Source organism: Ambystoma mexicanum, chromosome 1p (genome assembly GCF_040938575.1).
Source record: "Ambystoma mexicanum isolate Mex_15411 chromosome 1p, UKY_AmexF1_1, whole genome shotgun sequence".
Classification (NCBI taxonomy): Eukaryota; Metazoa; Chordata; class Amphibia; order Caudata; family Ambystomatidae; genus Ambystoma; species Ambystoma mexicanum.
Window position 1 is genome coordinate 937,951,507 of NC_090921.1, and position 17,832 is coordinate 937,969,338.

The 17,832-nt window shown below is 45.5% G+C and overlaps 1 protein-coding gene across 1 annotated transcript in view; it reads left to right on the top strand.

Moving 5' to 3' along the window:
• Positions 1 to 890: 890 nt before the first annotated feature.
• Positions 891 to 17,832, top strand: part of CDH5 (cadherin 5) — a 302,086-nt gene continuing 285,144 nt past the window's right edge. The window contains exon 1 of the mRNA XM_069653040.1: positions 891 to 1,032. The gene's annotated coding sequence lies outside the window, so the exon portion shown is untranslated. The remainder of the gene's footprint in view (positions 1,033 to 17,832) is intronic.

The following is a 17,832-nucleotide window of genomic DNA, read 5'->3' on the forward strand; positions in this document are numbered from 1 at the left end:
GCAATGAATACAAACAATAGAATACAGTAAGGAAACAGCAACCGACAGAGCTGCACCCTTACACCAGTGAATACATCTCTCCCACGGCTTCTGTTTGGCCACAAAGATGGCGCAAACACCATGTTTAAGCCAAAACTAAAATGCGATGGATGGAACGCATTAATCCAATACCAAACACTGATGATTCCTACAGGTAACAATAGAAATGCTTTAAAGAAAGAAATATTTGCATGTGAAATTACCCCAAAAGAACTTAACCATAAAACTATGTGATCACAACACAAAACCATCAAGACGTTCATGGTGGCAGAAGGTGTCGAGGTTTCTACATGGTAAGAAAGCCGTGCATCTGACCGATTTTGTTTCCTCTTTTCTTAAATCGATCACTCAGCGCCATATTGCCTGATTAAACAACTATAGTGCAAAGAAGCAGAGACAGGTTGCATGCGTTTGCACTAAATGTGACCAGATGAGAACTGAAGTAGAAAGTGTGTGCTTTGTGACGATAGATTCCCACTGGAAAGTGGAGAAGCACAGCGTGGCTTATTAAACTCAGCAGTGACAACCCACATCACGAGGCATTACATGGGTGCACCCTGTAGGGCCTGATTCACAGAAGCGTTTAGCAATGGTGCAATCCCCTAATGTGAAGCAGGCCCTCTATGTAACCTGTAATGTTTACCATTTAGTACGGTTAAACAGTTACTTCTTTCTTTAAGCCATGTCCCAGCTTCTTGCCCTCCCCAGTGAATCAGGTAGTCGGGCAATCATGCCTGCGCCTTTATCTGGTTTCCTCCACACTCCTCTTAGCTGTTGGCATCTGTAAAGTATGGAACAATAACAGGAAGCCTCTGCCGGGCGGGAAGTAGGCTGACTCCCAGCTGGAGGACCGTGTCGATCCTGGAAGCCCTGCACTCCCCGCATCGGCTCGTGAACTGACAACTGCCACCGTCTGCTCTCTATTCCGTATCCAACCGAAGCGACTTCTGGAAGGTTCTGCTCAACCGCAAAGGGCTGCCGATCCAGCAACAGGTAATACAACTCGAATCTACTCGAATTAGCCTTTTTAAATGAGGCAAATAGTTGGTGTCTATATCATATGCTACTATGTTTGTGTTTAAGTCAATCGTTTTTTCCCCTTATATATAAATAGAACTGTTACGAAGGGCAACATTAAGACTTGTTACAGAATGGGTTTCACCTGCTTTTGACAGACAGTTCCTAATCCAACATCTTCTCCATAATGAGGCACAATGAAACAAACGCTGCCACATGGAACAGGAAATGGCTATTTAAAAAAAAAGTTGTACACTTGATTAAATAGCAGTTTTCATCCTAAATATTGCTAGATGTACCTGCCATTAAATAGTGCTCAGAAGGGCGCATCCTTTCAAAAATTCAATTAGGATCAGAGGTGCATCTGATACCCATGGGGGAGCCTAAGGTCCCCACTAACTAGGGGCCACACGTTTCTCCAAGATCTGGTCATGTCTCTGGCTGGTTGAATCTCAGGGGCTTCTGGCTGAATTTTGCAAGGGGGTCCATTCGCCTTAAGTTACACCACTTATAAGGAAACAATCCTAAGAAAACGAAATGGTGCTCTTTTTTTATGATATGTAACCATATGGCTCATGGGGTGTGTAACCGTTTGTGAATTATGACTTGCCCGCCTAGATGAAGTCCTACGAAGGTTCATTGTGACTGTGTTACTCACGCCATTATCTGGAAGATGGCCCCTGTTTAAGGGATACGGACAGGGGTGTCTGGCCTGGTACAGTGGAGCACAGATACAATGTTTTTCGAATGTACATCCTGGAAGTGCAGCACATCACCTATCCCCTCAGACCCTCGGGGAACCGGAAGTGAATGTTCACGGAGGTGTCCATGTACAGAAGCTCTCAGATGTAAGATAAATATTAGGATGAGACACATCTTAATTTCCCAACACGAGGCCTCTTACTGCGTTCTCCCTGGTGGGGATTTATTTAAGCACTTTCCAGCCAATATTGATTTTCGTTTGAGTACAAAACATGCTGTGCCTTTTTGTGTCTTGTTTTCAGCTGCATGATGCTGTCAGACAGGAAAGGTTGGGGAAGTTTGTACTGGGGAATTCCTCAAGCACCCTGGAAGGGTGAAGTTGCCAGGGGGTGCCCAGCCGAATATAGTAACTTGTGTTGATGAAGCTTGATGTGTTAGGGGCGGAAGGGGGTCGAGCAGCAATCGCGCGAGATAGGGCTGAGGGGCGCGCAGAGATCTCTAATAATGTGGTTTCTGTGCCCCTAGTTGTTTTATGATGATGTACATCATGCCAGTCCCTCAGCCCTCTGTCCTAACGAATGAATGGGAAAATCAAGTGAAATCCTTGTAACAACAGAAGCCAAAGGAGAACACTTGGAAGGGGTGAAAGCCAATAAAAGGCATATTGCACTCTGAAGCTGCGTCAAACCATTGAGAGCAGACTTTCTGTAAAAGTTCCCAGAACGTTAGAGCAGCAGTCAATGGATGTAGGCAGAGAGAGTGGCTGTGCTCCATTAGCGTGGTAATGTTAAAGCAGGACACTGGATCCTATTAACTAAATCAAGGGCATTGTTCTGGGCAACCCTCCAGACCATCATTGTGTTGCCTGCCATGCCATTACAGAATGGGAAAGACCATGTGCAAGTCAGGCTTGGTCCCATCGAGATTGGAAGTACAAAAAGGGTGCATTTTACAAGACAGTTGTGTAAACGTGGCATAGATGTGTTTCTACTCTGGCAACATTCCAAAATATGGAATATGTGTTGATGTGAAAAAGAAAGTATCTAAAAGTCAATGACTAGTGTTGTGAAATTAAGTGTTTTTTTTTATAGTTGTGTAGTGAAATGCACAATGTCTCATCAGAGAAACACATACATACATAATTGTGCATGGCCAGGTATTAGGAAGGGAGATATGTTTCAGCCAAGAGTCCGACTGGCATCATGGAGAACAAGAGAGAAATGTAAGTGGTCTATTGTGTCATTTAGAATACCTTCTGGAACATTCTGATTGACTCAGTCAATCTGGTATTGGAATTCTGAGCCAATTCTAGGCACATCCTCCGGACGTTGCTCAGAATGTTCCTTCCTGCCCAGCAGGGACAACCAGTACACTGCCTCGATGCGGCACCATTCGTAATCAGTGCCCTGCTTGTCCACCACTTCCATGCCGGCTAGGGTTTTGAATCTCTTGCCTGCTCTGTGTGTGTGGTGCTGTGCCTCCTTGGCAACGTGGTACTGCACAGCATTACCTCCACATTGAGCTTCATTTATGAATTATAACATGTGACACCTACCACTTGCTCCCACAAATAGGTGCTAAGAGCCTTCGGACAAATATAGGTTGGGATTCACACTGAGTAGGTTCCCTTAGCACTGCACCCCAGGGTATACAATCTCTCCTCTATACCGATCATTCTACGGTTTATTGTTCTTGAACCTCAAACTGAAAAAGTCACGTTGCTTGCAAGCTGTTACCTAACCAGTTAGTGCAAGGGACCATTTTAATGAAGTCAGCTGGGACAACTGAAGCACAGACGCACGTAAGATGTGGCAAATGTCTAGGTGAACTGAAAAAGCTGTGTCCTTAAGGCCAGTGGGTGGAGAGCGACAACCTATTTTCGTTTGTAGGTCCAGCTACAGCTGAAACTAATTTATTTCGCCTCTGACATCACACCACTGTACAATGACTTTTGTCATACACTGCTCTGACAAGCTTGGCTGTGCAAAGAAACCTACCCATTCTACTGTTACCCCCACACTGTTATGGAACTCCAAAATAGCATTTTATGTTACATTACCCATGACCCTTTGTAAATGACACACTTCAAACGCACTGAGTATTGCAGGGCCTGATTCCCCTCTGAGTTCCCCTTTTCTACATTGTCCCCGATGAATGTGAGTGTGGTTGGCAGGACTCTTACAAGCAAGAGAAGATTATGGCCATACCTTCTAACATATTGGGGGTCATTAAAGGTTTGCCGGTCTGGGAAAATTGCAGGTAAAACTGCCAGTAATTCTGTGACCGGCAGTTTCCTGGTGTAGGTTCACTGATTTACCTCCAGCCAAGAACCCGAGGTAAATCAGGCTTCCACTGGCAAAAAAACGGATGGCATTTCCGGCACTGGTTTTACCAGTGCCGGAAATTCCAGCAATCGACATTGATTGAGGATTTACCACCCTTTCTGCCACCTGTAATATCCCAGAAATTCCAGGATATCAGGCGGCAGAAACGGTAGGTCAGCTTGCCGGTATCCCACCAGAATAACCTGGCAAACTTGTAATGAGGGCCATTGTATTTCCAGACCCCCTGAGATTGCAGTCATTTTTTATTTGGCCTGGTATCCAATTCAAATCATCTGATTTATAAATATCTGTGTTGCCCCTTCTGCGACATCGAGATTGTTGACTTTGGAGTGTGTGTCAGATGCATCAACTGAATGGACTCTCTGAATGGACACATAAATCCCCAACACACCCACTCCCCACTCATACTCTGGTCTCCAGGTTTTCCATTGCCAGGCGTTCCTGTGCAAGTGGCACCAAGGACAAGGGTGTCTCCTGTTTGGTATTGTTCGGGCCTGCACAGGTTAAGAGCCACAAACCTGATCCTGCCGCATCTCCCTATCACCTCACCTGGTAAGGATCTGTGCACCCTCAGGTCTACTTCCCCACTTAACCCATGGCCACATATATGTTGCCCAAGCTTCTGCCCACCCTACCTCTTCTCTTAACTGTCATTTCTCTGCCTTTCTCTGGGGGCCTCTGCAGAACGCCACTGACTGCCCCACTGCTCCTCTTCTGCTTGTCACCCCTGCCCCCACCCTTATACTCCTACACCTTCCAAATGGCACTCCGTGCATATTTCTCATCCTCTTCCTCTCCACTCAAACCTCATCTATCCCAGCCATCTCCCTCAAGAGACTCCCTGCCCTTCCACTCCACCCTCTCAGTCCCTGACTTAAGTCAAACTGGGTCTCGGGAATACGCAATCCCTCTGCAATAAAATCTCTCTCCTGCCAACCATTTTAACTCCCATAATCAAATATTCTGGTGATGGCTGTCACAAAAACATTGATTACCCCTCTCGACAATGCAACTCTGGCTGCCCTCTGTACTGACCTTTCTACATTTTCACACTCCTTTCAATTCACAAAACAAGGTGGTGTTGTTGGTATAATAATTGGTAAGGACACACAATTGGCCCCCCTTCCTCCTCTGAATTCACACTCTCCTTTGAAAAAATCTCGGTCCAACTTTTGCTCTCAACCTATCCTACTCACTGACTGCCCATCTGGCACCCTCAAGCATTTCTTCATAGTCCTCAGCCTACTACTAAAATCTATTCCATCGAATGTCCCTGTCATTATAATGTGTGACATCAACCTAACTTGACCGAAGCCCATCAGTTACAGTGGTCCTGCACTCTATCCAACAAACCCCTCTCTGGTCAGCAAGCATAACCTTCCTCGCCACGCACATGGCAAATTACTAGACTTCAGCTTCCTCATTTTTCTATCCTCCTCTCGTGAGTTCAGTCTGTTGGCACCTCACCCTCTGACCACTCACTCATCTATTTCACCATCTTTGTCCCATTCCACTCTTGCACCACCATACCTCAGCTAGTAAAAAATGAAATTCAAGCATCACTCCATAATACACTGATCTTGGCCAAATAAGGACCTTTCGCCACAACCTCCCTCACCCTCTTGCTCATTCTGTTGAATTCACCTTTACTGAATTCAACACTGCAAGGGTCGGCAGATTTGATTATCGATGTCCAGCTTGCTCCTTACAAATTACGTTACAAATGCCATATCATATCATATCATATCATATCCTTCACCCCTCCCGCTCTCAGCCATGTCATTTCCCAGGCATCAAAAAGCTGAGGACTACCATACATCACCACTTAAGCTGCTGGTGAAAAGCCTGCTCCCCTGCCCTTCTACTTACACACAAAGACTCTCTCCTTGCTATAACCACTGCTTTTGACTCTGTCATGACTTTGGACTACATTGACCTTATGCCCTCCTTACGTGTACAGACTAACAAACTAGCACCCTCTAAACATTGCTCTATTTTCCCGTCGGTCTCTACCCAAGAAGGTGCCTCTTATGTTCCCTCTAGAATCCCCAAAACGGATCACCCCACTGTACATTGATGGGTATTTTCCGTTGACTCCCCTGTGCTGAGAAGATCAGACACATTTGGAGTATCATTCAGAGGTAGCTTGCGTCCTATAATAAGGTTCCTGTTTGTCTCTAAATTTCCTTAGGTAATGGAGATCTTAGGAGCACTCATACTACTATTCTTGTGTCAATGCCATCATGAGTGAGATGCTGCGACTGTAGAGTTTTTCCGCACTTCATTGCCTTGCATACCAGACTCTAGAGTTCCTTGCAAGTGCTTCTTTACTTTGTAAATCCTTTACTGTAAGAGGTGTGGCAGTAGAGGCCAGATGACAAACCCCGCTGGAGAACCCCAATGTGGGGTTTCTTCTCACATGGCTGAGGAAAGGGCAGGATCTTCTATGTGTGTGACCGATTTGTCCCCACAGCCATGTGAAAGCATGTGGCAGAGTAAAGGTTGCCACAGAACTGCCTGCTGAATGGTCCCCAGAAGTGATGAGAGCCAGATCGCTCTGGGTCGACTAACCAAAAGAGGCCTATTGCGTCACAGAACATGCCAGGACACATCAGTAAGCTGGCCATCACTCCCCGGGGCCCCAATCAAAGGTTGTTTTATCCTATGACAGAATGTAGCTATCTGAGTTGTATTTTTTCAGTTGACTACTAGAGCCTCATTAGCAGTTTATTGGTAAGGGTAAAAACATTAGTATCTAGGACTACCGGTATCTAGCAATATCGCCAGTCAATACCTGCCTACCCGATTCCAAGTCAGATACCACCAAAAGAAATATGCCAGCAAAGACCAAAGGGAACACCACTGGTAGTATGCCAGAAATAACACAATTGTGTTCTTATTTCTGATATTCTGCCGGGCAACGGTATCACCACATTATATTGTGTTCTTATTTCTGATATTCTCCCGGGCAAAGGTATCACCACATTAGAGGATAAAAAAGTGCCTTGAATCCTGCCAAAACGCCCCCCAAAAATACATTCAGCCAGAAGGAGGTGGAAATGACAGTCAGAGCAGAACAAAACCACAAATCTGGATGTAAATTTCCATCAGGGTCCCCATAATATGTACCAATAATACTCTTGTAGGAAGCAGTCCTCCGCCATATCATACCCCATATAAAAAGTGCCGCTCACACAATGTATTAAAGGAAGTTCCAATCATGTAAGGCTCACCTAAGTAGCTGCATCAGAACAGCAAGAGTATAATCAAAAACACCTGAGCACCACACAGCCTAAACAACCATGTGTGCTGTCCATCCCCAACAAATGCCTACAGACGCGCTATAGGATGTGGAAGCACATCATAGTTCACCATGCTGGGATACAGATTGCCGACAAAACACATATTGCACTGTCCAGGGTCTCATACCTAGAGATTACCCTAGTACATTATCATACAAACAAAATCTCAGGTCAATTACTGCATCAATTTCACATTTACCATCACGTGTCGCCCTAGTCTCTCTTGCCCTTCAAACACACTCAACTAAGCCCGTGTGTCTTTCTTTCCCTAGGTAGCGCTGGTTGCGCCGCCTTTCTAGGGTGAGGGGATAATCGAGGAACTTGCCCTATCGCTAACATTTACACACTATCCATTGTTTGTTAGTATTTTGCTAAAAAGCACATGCCATATACATTAGGGCATATGTCGTCTGCCTTACAAATTAATATTTTATCTTTTAAATCGGATTCTTTGTTTGGGAGATGTTTTTTAAAATAACATCTAAAAAAGTACTCTCAGTTCGTGTATTGCGATTTCTATGAACACGAATCTCCAGAGGACCCACTGTCGCAATTTTCCCTAAAGATTTTATATCTTTAAAGAAAACAACCCCACATATCCTACAGTGAGAGTTCCTATTCATTGGCTCTCACTGTGTTATGTCTGTGAGAAGTTCTCTCTCTGTCCTTCCTGTGCTTTTGAGGAGAATATATTACGGCCTTTTCAACACTTACCATTCTAACAGACTCACACCAAATTAGACCTGAATATTTACCTTAGGTACATGAATGAACAAAGAACATAATGAACGTGTGTAGAACTAAATAATTGCTCTATTTACAAGTTGTCACTCATACACTATATCCTCTTGACTACTGACTCATTGTATAACCCCTCGCCAAGCTCCCACTAACACACTCCCCTGCTCTATTGGCACTCCCAACCCCCATGCTAAACCAAGGCACATTAGCACACTCAACTGCCTTTCTGGTTAATCTTACCCATCCCTATCCCAACTCCGACTAGCATACTCCCAATCCTCTTTGGATCATCCTACCCCTCCCTAGCCCAACTCATATACACTACACACCATAGTGGAGCCCCATACAGCCTCACTTCCTAGAGTCCCTTTAGATATGGCCCTTGAGAGGTGGAGGGGGTTCCAGGATCCCTAGCAGACCTATACCATGGGGTTAACGTGATAGAAGTCTCAGGGGTAGTCTTATATGATGTGGCTGATGATTCTTCCGGCATCTGCACCTGTTGTGGGTGCCAGAAGTGCTGCTGTGTGGAGAGGATGGACCGAGGTTAGGTAGCTCCACACGAGCATCACGTTTTCCATCGTCGGAACCAGTTAACTTCTCACACTCTTCAAGGAATGTCTCCTCCTTAACACTTAGGTTCACACATCCTTCACTCCCCACCCTACCTGAAACTCAGTGATCTGCTCCCTGTTGTCTTCTCACCATGCTGCTAATTGCCCAACCTCACCTCTTAACTCCCCGGTCCTCTTCTCTCTGCTTCCCTCACTTTGTTCCTCCCCCTATAATTGTAAAGCACTATGTTGCTTCCCGAAGCTAGTTCTGCGCTTAATAAATACCCTAATAATAGTAACAATATAGCTGCTGTTTGTTTATGCATCGGCTCAGAGAATGTTTATGAGTGTGCTCTAGACATATCGAAACAAAGGCTTCCAGTTTGTTGTTTATGAATACGCTCCAGGCAGATCAAAACAATTCTTCTGGTCTGTTTATGCATCTGCGCCGAAAATGTTTATCAATATGCAAGGGTATCCAATGTATTGCACTTAGATGAATCCTTAGGGGAGCCTATGTGTTGCACTTGGAGGAGCTCTGAGGATAGCCAAGGTACTGCACTCAGACTAATACCCAGGGCAATCGATGTATTGCATGTAGAAGAACTTGAGAGTAGCCATTGTACTACATTTAGCTATAATCCTTATGGTAGCCTATGTATTACACCTGAATGCTTCTAAGGGTAGTCTATGTATTCGATTTAAAAGAATCTGAGGGTAGCCATTGTTTTGCATTTAGCTGAATTAGAAGTATAGACCCTATATTGATTAGGGTACGGCTGTCTCCGAGCTGAAAGCACACTAAACTCAGATGCTTGTTCCTGTACTAATCACTGCCACTCCAGCTTCTCTCCCGCACACCTCCCAACATCCAAAGTGTCAGCAATGTACCACGCGATACACACAAATCTCACATCCACCCCAACTAACATCTGCAAATAACAAACAATCCCAGACACTGGGCCTTACCCTTCCTGATACAACAAGCTAGTGCACACAATAAAAGCACACTTTAAAAGGCAAACATGTTTCTCCTGGTTCTGCAAACATCAACAGATGAGCAAAGCCTCTATCCTATTTTCTGAAGCAGATTACTCCTTTTTGGGCCTACTTGGGGAACCCTTCTTTGTTAGGTTAAGTGGCCATATGTCCCCTCCTATCCTCGCTAGCACCTGCCATCTGCCGTACCATTTATTTACTTCTGTTAGTGCCTTCACCACCGCTCCCGCCTACCATCCACTCCACTATTCATTTCTGTTCTTGCCCTCACTGTCACGTTCCCCCACCATCCGCTCCCCCTTGTAGTCACCCAACTCTGCTACCTCCCGCCATCCGCGTCCCTACTGGCCGTAATCTGCTCTACTATTTGTTTATGTATTTCTGTTCTTGCTGCATGTCCCCTCCTATTCCCGCTCCTGCCTGCCATCCACCCTGTAGTGAAGTGACTCTCCGGTTTCTTAACACAGCTTGATAGGTTCGGGCAGCCCATTACTCCTGTTATGGGCCCTTCCCAGGGAGCAGCTGGACTCAGTTTTCACACCGGATGATGACTGTCTATCCGCCCAGCTCTTCACCTCTCCCTTTTTCCCACCCTCGGTGATGGGCCTTACTTGATGTGGGGCAGTGTTGTCCTTCTCCGTCCTTCTGCACCCCCTGCAGCAGGTTCACCAGCTATCCAGCATCTCTTGTGCAGATTCTGCTTTGGAAGACCAGCTTGTCGCGATTGTAGCGAAGTGACTCTCAAGTTTCTTAAAACAGCTTGATAGGTTTATTACATGCTTCTTAGTTACTTTCACAAGCAGTTACTTAGGTTACATATAAGATAGTTATAGGACATAATAACACTGGCAGCCCATCAGCCAGGCCTCTGGCTGACTAACTGACCAACATGGAACATTGACTCAAGCATTCCAACACTCGGACACAAACACTCCACATGACATCACAACATTCCTTCTGCATTCACTCTGCCAAGCTAAATCAGACACAACACATCTCCTCCCCTTACATTGGGATATTTCAGAGAGCAACATTACATAATGCATACACAACACACCTCCCCTCTTCCGACAACAACACAGACATTACATGACACACCTCCATACATATAAATATCATTCAAACTGACTCACATCATCAGGGCAAGCCCACAACACGTGCTCTGACATTCAAACACTCACCTCATACCCGATGAACTGGCCAGGCACACCGAGACCAACAACAAATCTCATTATCACGCTCCGGAACCTGATGAGGTTGGAAAGAGTCATGAAAGCACACATAGTGCAGCCAAAGCAGCCGCATGTGCAGTAGAAACATTATTTGTCATAAGTAAACCACACTCAAAGTCGGGGTAACACAATCATGCAGTGCCTGCACCACAGACACGCCCATATCCATCCCGGGGGCACTACCACCCGCATCCACATAGCCCTAACAATGCGGGACTCACGTTCACCTACTGGGGGCGCTACCACCCATGGTCACGTAGACCTGTTTGGGGGCGCTACCACCCAGACACCACCATTCACCTATCCTGACTACCCTCAATCAGACTCTGACAATAGGTGGCGCTACCACCTCATACAGCCATACGTGGAGTAACCATGCATAACCTATTTATAGTTACGCCCAGACAAACTGGTGGCGCTACCACCATTAACACACGTGCACCGTTGAACCATGCATGCCCCTAGCACAGACACGCCCATACCATACTGAATACATTGCTGAGGGTACCACCCAGCAACCGCATTTGGTAGGTCAAACATGCCGACCAGGCACACTCACCATCAGCCAAACCATACTCATAACATCTATGTAAGCACCATCCACAACCAGGATTGAAGGCACTCATAACCGCATCCATCCATACCAGACCATACCAGAATTGAAAGCACTGCATAACAACCGATCCATACCAGTATTGAAGGCGCTACCCCCAATGCAACTTCTCCCCTACATTGATGTTGGAACTATTCACAACAGGTAGCATAAGATCAAAATCAAAACCAGACCTAAAAGTCCAAATCGCATTAAGGTGACCTATCAGCTGGAAACCCTCAAAGAAATAATTTCTAGTCACCAACCTAACAATTTATATGCATTACATATTCACCTAAAAGTCTGTATCAAAGTCCAAATCGCATTAAGGTGACCTATCAGCTGAAATTCCTCAAAGAATGTTAATCCTATAACTTCAGCCATCCTGCAGAACCCATGCATTCAAGCAACACTCTGTTGGTAATCATATTAAAAATCCCAAAACACAAATGCTAGAAGTCCATGTCACTCACGTGACCATAAACTGAAAATCCTCAAAACGGTTAAAGCTAGAAACCTCACACCCTATCCGAACCATACCTGACACCATCCACACTTGAAACACCAGATAACCCTAAACACCACCCATGTACAACGAGCAGATATAGGCACAAATAAGACACAAAAGGATACATGAGACCATTCTCCTAGAATCTGAGTAGAAATAACCAGACACCATCTCACCCAGTTCCTAACCAAATGGATCTGTCCCACGTCGTACCATGTTAAATGTCATCCCGTTACCTGAAAGAAAGCGCTCATCAGCCTCACATTATTCCATAACCTGCCCTGCTCCAATGTCCCGGCAGTTCCAGTACATCCAAAGACTCAGCTGCCTAATGATCCTCACTATGACGCATTTCAGGGGAATCTCCACATAACCATTTCTTGCATACCCCCTTCTGGTTCATCAGACAAGACTCCGTATTGGCTGCGATGAATATCCAGCGCAGTTCGGCTTCACCATCACCAACTTCCTGGTTACGTTGGGGACATTGCGTGGTCCTTTTTTCCAAAAGTGCTGTTCCTTTGCATGTCATCGCAGTGCCCATTCAACCATCCTCGAACCGCTCACTCCTTGGACATTTAAACGGGCAAAGGAACTGGGTGTGATGCGGGTGTTCCAAGGTTCCACCAACTCTTACCGTATGGCCATGACGTCACTATAATGAGGTGAACCTCCGGCTAGAGTGGACCATGCGGACTGTGCTATTTCCAACCGCCAGCCAGGAGCGTGGCCCCCTCACATGCCATACCCTCATAAAGGCATATATTTGTCATAAGTAAATGTTACTGAAACATTACCAGGGAATTCCGCTCCGCACAGTTTTAGATGCTTTTAACCATTAACATTAGCAGAGGTCACTCCGGCGTATCCTGTCTCCAGAGCATAAGCCTCCCCACGTCCAGTATGTTGCTCCCAATGAGAGCAAACCATTGCACCATCACCCGCTTATGGGATCAAGCTTGCTGCATTCCCCTGCTGATTTACTTGGGGATCCAAAGCGTTCAATGATGAACGCTTCTCACCTGGAATCTGTACTATCCTGCTGGTGGAATAACTTCCTTTACTCCTTCCCAGCCTCTTACAGTTCATGGACAGCTCATTACTGCTGTTATGGGCCCTTCCCAGGGAGCAGCTGGACTCGGTTTTCACACCGGATGATGACTGTCTATCCGCCCAGCTCTTCACCTCTCCCTTTTTCCCACCCTCGGTGATGGGCCTTACTTGATGTGGGGGCAGTGTTGTCCTTCTCCGTCCTTCTGCACCCCCTGCAGCAGGTTCACCAGCTATCCAGCATCTCTTGTGCAGATTCTTCTTTGGAAGACCAGCTCGTCGCCATTGTAGTGAAGTGACTCTCAAGTTTCTTAAGACAGCTTGATAGGTTTATTACATGCTTCTTAGTTACTTTCACAAGCAGTTACTTAGGTTACATATAAGATAGTTATAGGACATAATAACACTGGCAGCCCATCACTCAGGCCTCTGGCTGACTAACTGACACACATGGAACATTCACTCAAGCATTCCAACACTCGGACATAAACACTCCACATGACATCACAACATTCCTTCTGCATTCCCTCTGCCAAGCTAAATCAGACACAACACACCCCACCATTTATTTATGTCTTTTTGTGCCTTCACTGCCGCTTCTGGCCGCCATCTGCTTTTCTTTTCTTTTCTGCCTTTTTTCAGGGGCCTTTCTGTCCCCAACTCACCATCCCCCACTCCTCCTTTGTTTATTTACTTTTCCCCTTCCTCACTGGCCACAGCACCTTCTAACCTCCTGCCCACCCCACCCGTGATTGGTGGCACTCGGCAGGGAGCATGAACTTCTGGAAGCCACATACCTTAGCCGGTGTGTGTACCTGCTGCATGTTGTTTCTGAAGCAGATCACTCCTTTTCGTGCCTGCTTGAGGAACCCTTCCCTGTCAGGGGAAGCAGTCGTATGGCCCCTCATATCCTAGCTCACACCCGCCATCCATCCCACTGTTTATTTATTTGTCTATTTCTGTAGTGCCTTCACCGCTGCCCCTGTCCGCCATCTGCTTTTGTTTTCTTTTCTGATTTTTTTCAGTTGCCTTTCTGGCCCCAACTTGCCCTTCCCCACTCCTTTTTTGTTTATTTACTTTTCCCCTTCCTCGCCGCCCCGGCACCTCCTTCCCTCTGGCCCACCCAACCCGTGATTGGTAGACCTCGGCAGGAAGCGGCCCTCTTAAATCAGGACCCCTCTGAAGCCTTGCCCTGGCAGCCCTCGGCTAAGGGCCAGTGGCAAGGGGCAGCTCCCTACCTAGCATCTCCACTCTGTGTTTACCCGTGTTCACCTGGGACACCTTCCACAGTCAACCAGCAGCAACTGATAAGGTAAGTGTGGTGTGGGCAGGAAGTACAGCCATTATTGTACTCCAGTAAAACCTCTCCACTTTTATTACCTAATACCATTTTGCAACACGCATTTCACCTATTTGTGTAAGGTAGCCATATCTTCCATTTAGCCTATTTGTGTAAGGTAGCCATATTCTGCATTTAGTCCAATTGTGAAAGGTAGCATTATCTTGCATTTAGCCTAATTGTTTAAGGTAGCCATATTCTGCATTTAACTTAATTGTGAACGGTAGCCTTATTTTGCATTTTGCCAATTATTTAAGGTAGCGTTTTCTTGCATTTAGCCTAATTGTGTATGGTTGCCATATTCTGCTTTAAGTCCAATTGTACAAGGTTGCAAAATTCAGCATTTAGCAATTGCAAAGACTAGCCACGTGTCACACTTAGATAGAATTGTGAAGATTAGCCACGCATCACACTTGGATAGGTGGAGAAATTAACCATGCATATCACTAGATAGAAATGTGAAGGTTAGTCATGCATCACTTTTAGATATAATTGTGTAGATAGCCCCGTAGAAGAACATAGAGATTCGCCAATGTACTACCCCGCTACTGCGCCCTCCAACACACCACCAAGTAATATACATGCCCACCTACACACAAACACACACCCAACATAGGTTCCACTCGCATACAACAAACAACCCAAGACACGGGACCTTACCCATACGGATACAACAAGCGAGTGCGCACAACCTCAAATACCAGACAATTTACACATAAAACACAAAGACACAATTCCAACATAACAAACATTCACACAGAAAAACAACCCAGGCATTGGGCCTTACCTGTACAGACACAAAAAGCCAGTGCACACAATCAACCATCCGCAAGCCAAACACACAGACACTAGTTTCTCCTGGTTGTGGATCTATCCTATTACTCTACCCTCACTAACCAACCCTGTCCACTTTATTGCAGAGCCACGTGAGTGCCTGGAGACTGCCTCTGGGTGGTAGTGTGTGGTAAAAATCAACATAACATAACAAAACACTGATGGTGACAAGGGCGAACCGCAAATGGATCACAAGTCTCAGGGCCACATCTTGCGTATTTACAGGAAGACCCTCAGCTGCTCATGAGACACTGCACTGGGATATGTGTGGCCAGTGGAAGCTGGTGAATCTTTAAATGGGTGGGTGTACCGAGCGTAGCGAGGGAGCCTAACCTAACCAAGGAAGGCCCAGGGAGGTTTTCACCCAGAGAACATCTTTGGAATAATGCATTAAAATGGTGCATTACACAGAACACTTTCAGTGAAAAATTGTGTAAAAAGCAAGACAGTTTGTAATCGGTTTTGAGGATAATTCATGAAAAATTCCAACAGATACATTTCATTAATAGTGCACTGGATCATTGCCCAATGCATTTTCACTATGCCTTTCCACACAATATATGCCAGTATAACATTTTCACACTGGACTGGCTCATACTTTCAATCCTGGCTGCATCTGTAGATGGCATTATTCCAATATAAGAACACACTGATCCTTGCTTTGTACATAATGCCAGTAATGAGACCATAAGAAAACATGTCTGAACTAGCTCTGCCAATATAAGCCAGATTCCATACACAAGAACATACTCCTGTTGGCTTTGCCTTTAAAAATGCCATGGCACAATATGGATACATGTTCAAACTGACTGCTCCAATGCAGGCCAATCCATACAGGTAATACAATAATACAATGTATGTTTGTTTTATCATAAATACCCAGTAAAAATGCCATGCAACAGTAAGATAATATAGCTAGACTGGTTACACCAAAAGGCCAGTGTATCTGTATAATAACTTTTATCATGCTTGCTTTATCAGAGATGCCCAGTAAAAAATGTCATGCCACAGTAAGAAATAGCTAGACTGGCTGCACGAAAATGCCAGTCTAGCCACGTAATAGCACTTATCATGCTTCTTTATCATGCTGTTAAAGTATGTGTGGTATGACATATTTTACTGGGCATCTATGATGCAGCTTCCGCACATGCTGATATGGGCCTCATTGTGCTGATATTCCCATTGCGTCTGGGGGTACTGGGTGGTTATTACATAGCTGGACTGACATTTCAGTGTAGCCATGTTTTACTGTGGCATAACAGTTTTTACTGGGCAGCTATGGTTAACTATCGTAAATGCCCAGTAAAAATAATTCTTCACCTTCCTCCCCCCCCACCTACAATGACCAAATAAGCCTCCCAAACCAGCACACACCCCACACAAGCACACCCGCATTGAATCACTCATTCAGACACACATTCACGCAGCATTTACACAGTATTCATGTAAAAAACCTAAACACAGCTTACTTGCTCAGTTCACTTGCTCAGTCAAAGACATTCACTTGCTGCTCATTTACACAGCATTAACTTCAAATAGAATTCACTCACTCATTTAGTCACATATTCACGTATTCAACAGCATTCACACATCATTCACTCTCTCATTTAAACACATATTCATGCATTCAAACATCATTCACACAGCATTCACTCGCTCACTTAAGCACATAATCATGCAAACAGCATTTACTCGCTCATTTAAACACATATTCATGCATTGAAACAGCACTTACTCTCTCATTTACAGGCATCCAACCACCCATACATCAAATACTCACTCATTCACACAAGTATACGTACAAACATACATAACAGCATACACATACAAAATAACATTTTACACTTACCTCAGTCCCGTTATGGATTCTGTTCCTCTGGATCCCGTGCACAGGAACAGAAACCAGGAAGCACACATCACTTCCGGGTTCCTGGACATGCGAGCAGGAGCTGGAGCACAGATGACACAGTGCCCATTTCCATTTGTATATGCCCCCTCACACATAAAAATGGGCAGCTCCCTAGCCTGCATCCCCAAAGATCCAAAACGCCCTCCGGCCTTGTATGGCTCATTGAGCTGGCTGGCTGAGGAACCTAACTGTCAAAGGGAAACCATGTTTCAACCAGACCAGGAGCACCCTGTCACCTGCAACAAGCAGCTGGGGAGCACTTAGTGGATACACTGGGCTTGTGCGGCTCACCCACAATGGGCGTGGTTTGTGTTGGTTGGTGCCCGTTCACCCATTATGAATGGCCGCCCCTGGTAGTGGCAGTAACTTTAGGTGCCACTGATCTGGCAGATGGAGGTTCTGGTGTGTTTTCACGCTTCCGACAGCAGGCTAAATTTGTTTTTGCACATTGTTTTGACATGAGCTGCAGTCGTTGCAGCAATGGTGGTGGAAGGTTCTCGAGGCTCTGTGGCATCTGGAGCTTTGGGCAGATGGCCCTTTCTCCTCCAGTTCTGCGTCGCTTGCTTGACAGAGAGAGTAGGGAGTGAGCCAGCAAAGCATGCCATTCGAGGCCCATGTGTAAGTCCTGTGATTGGGATATGGGGCACTATCAGTTCTGTGAGCTGCCCC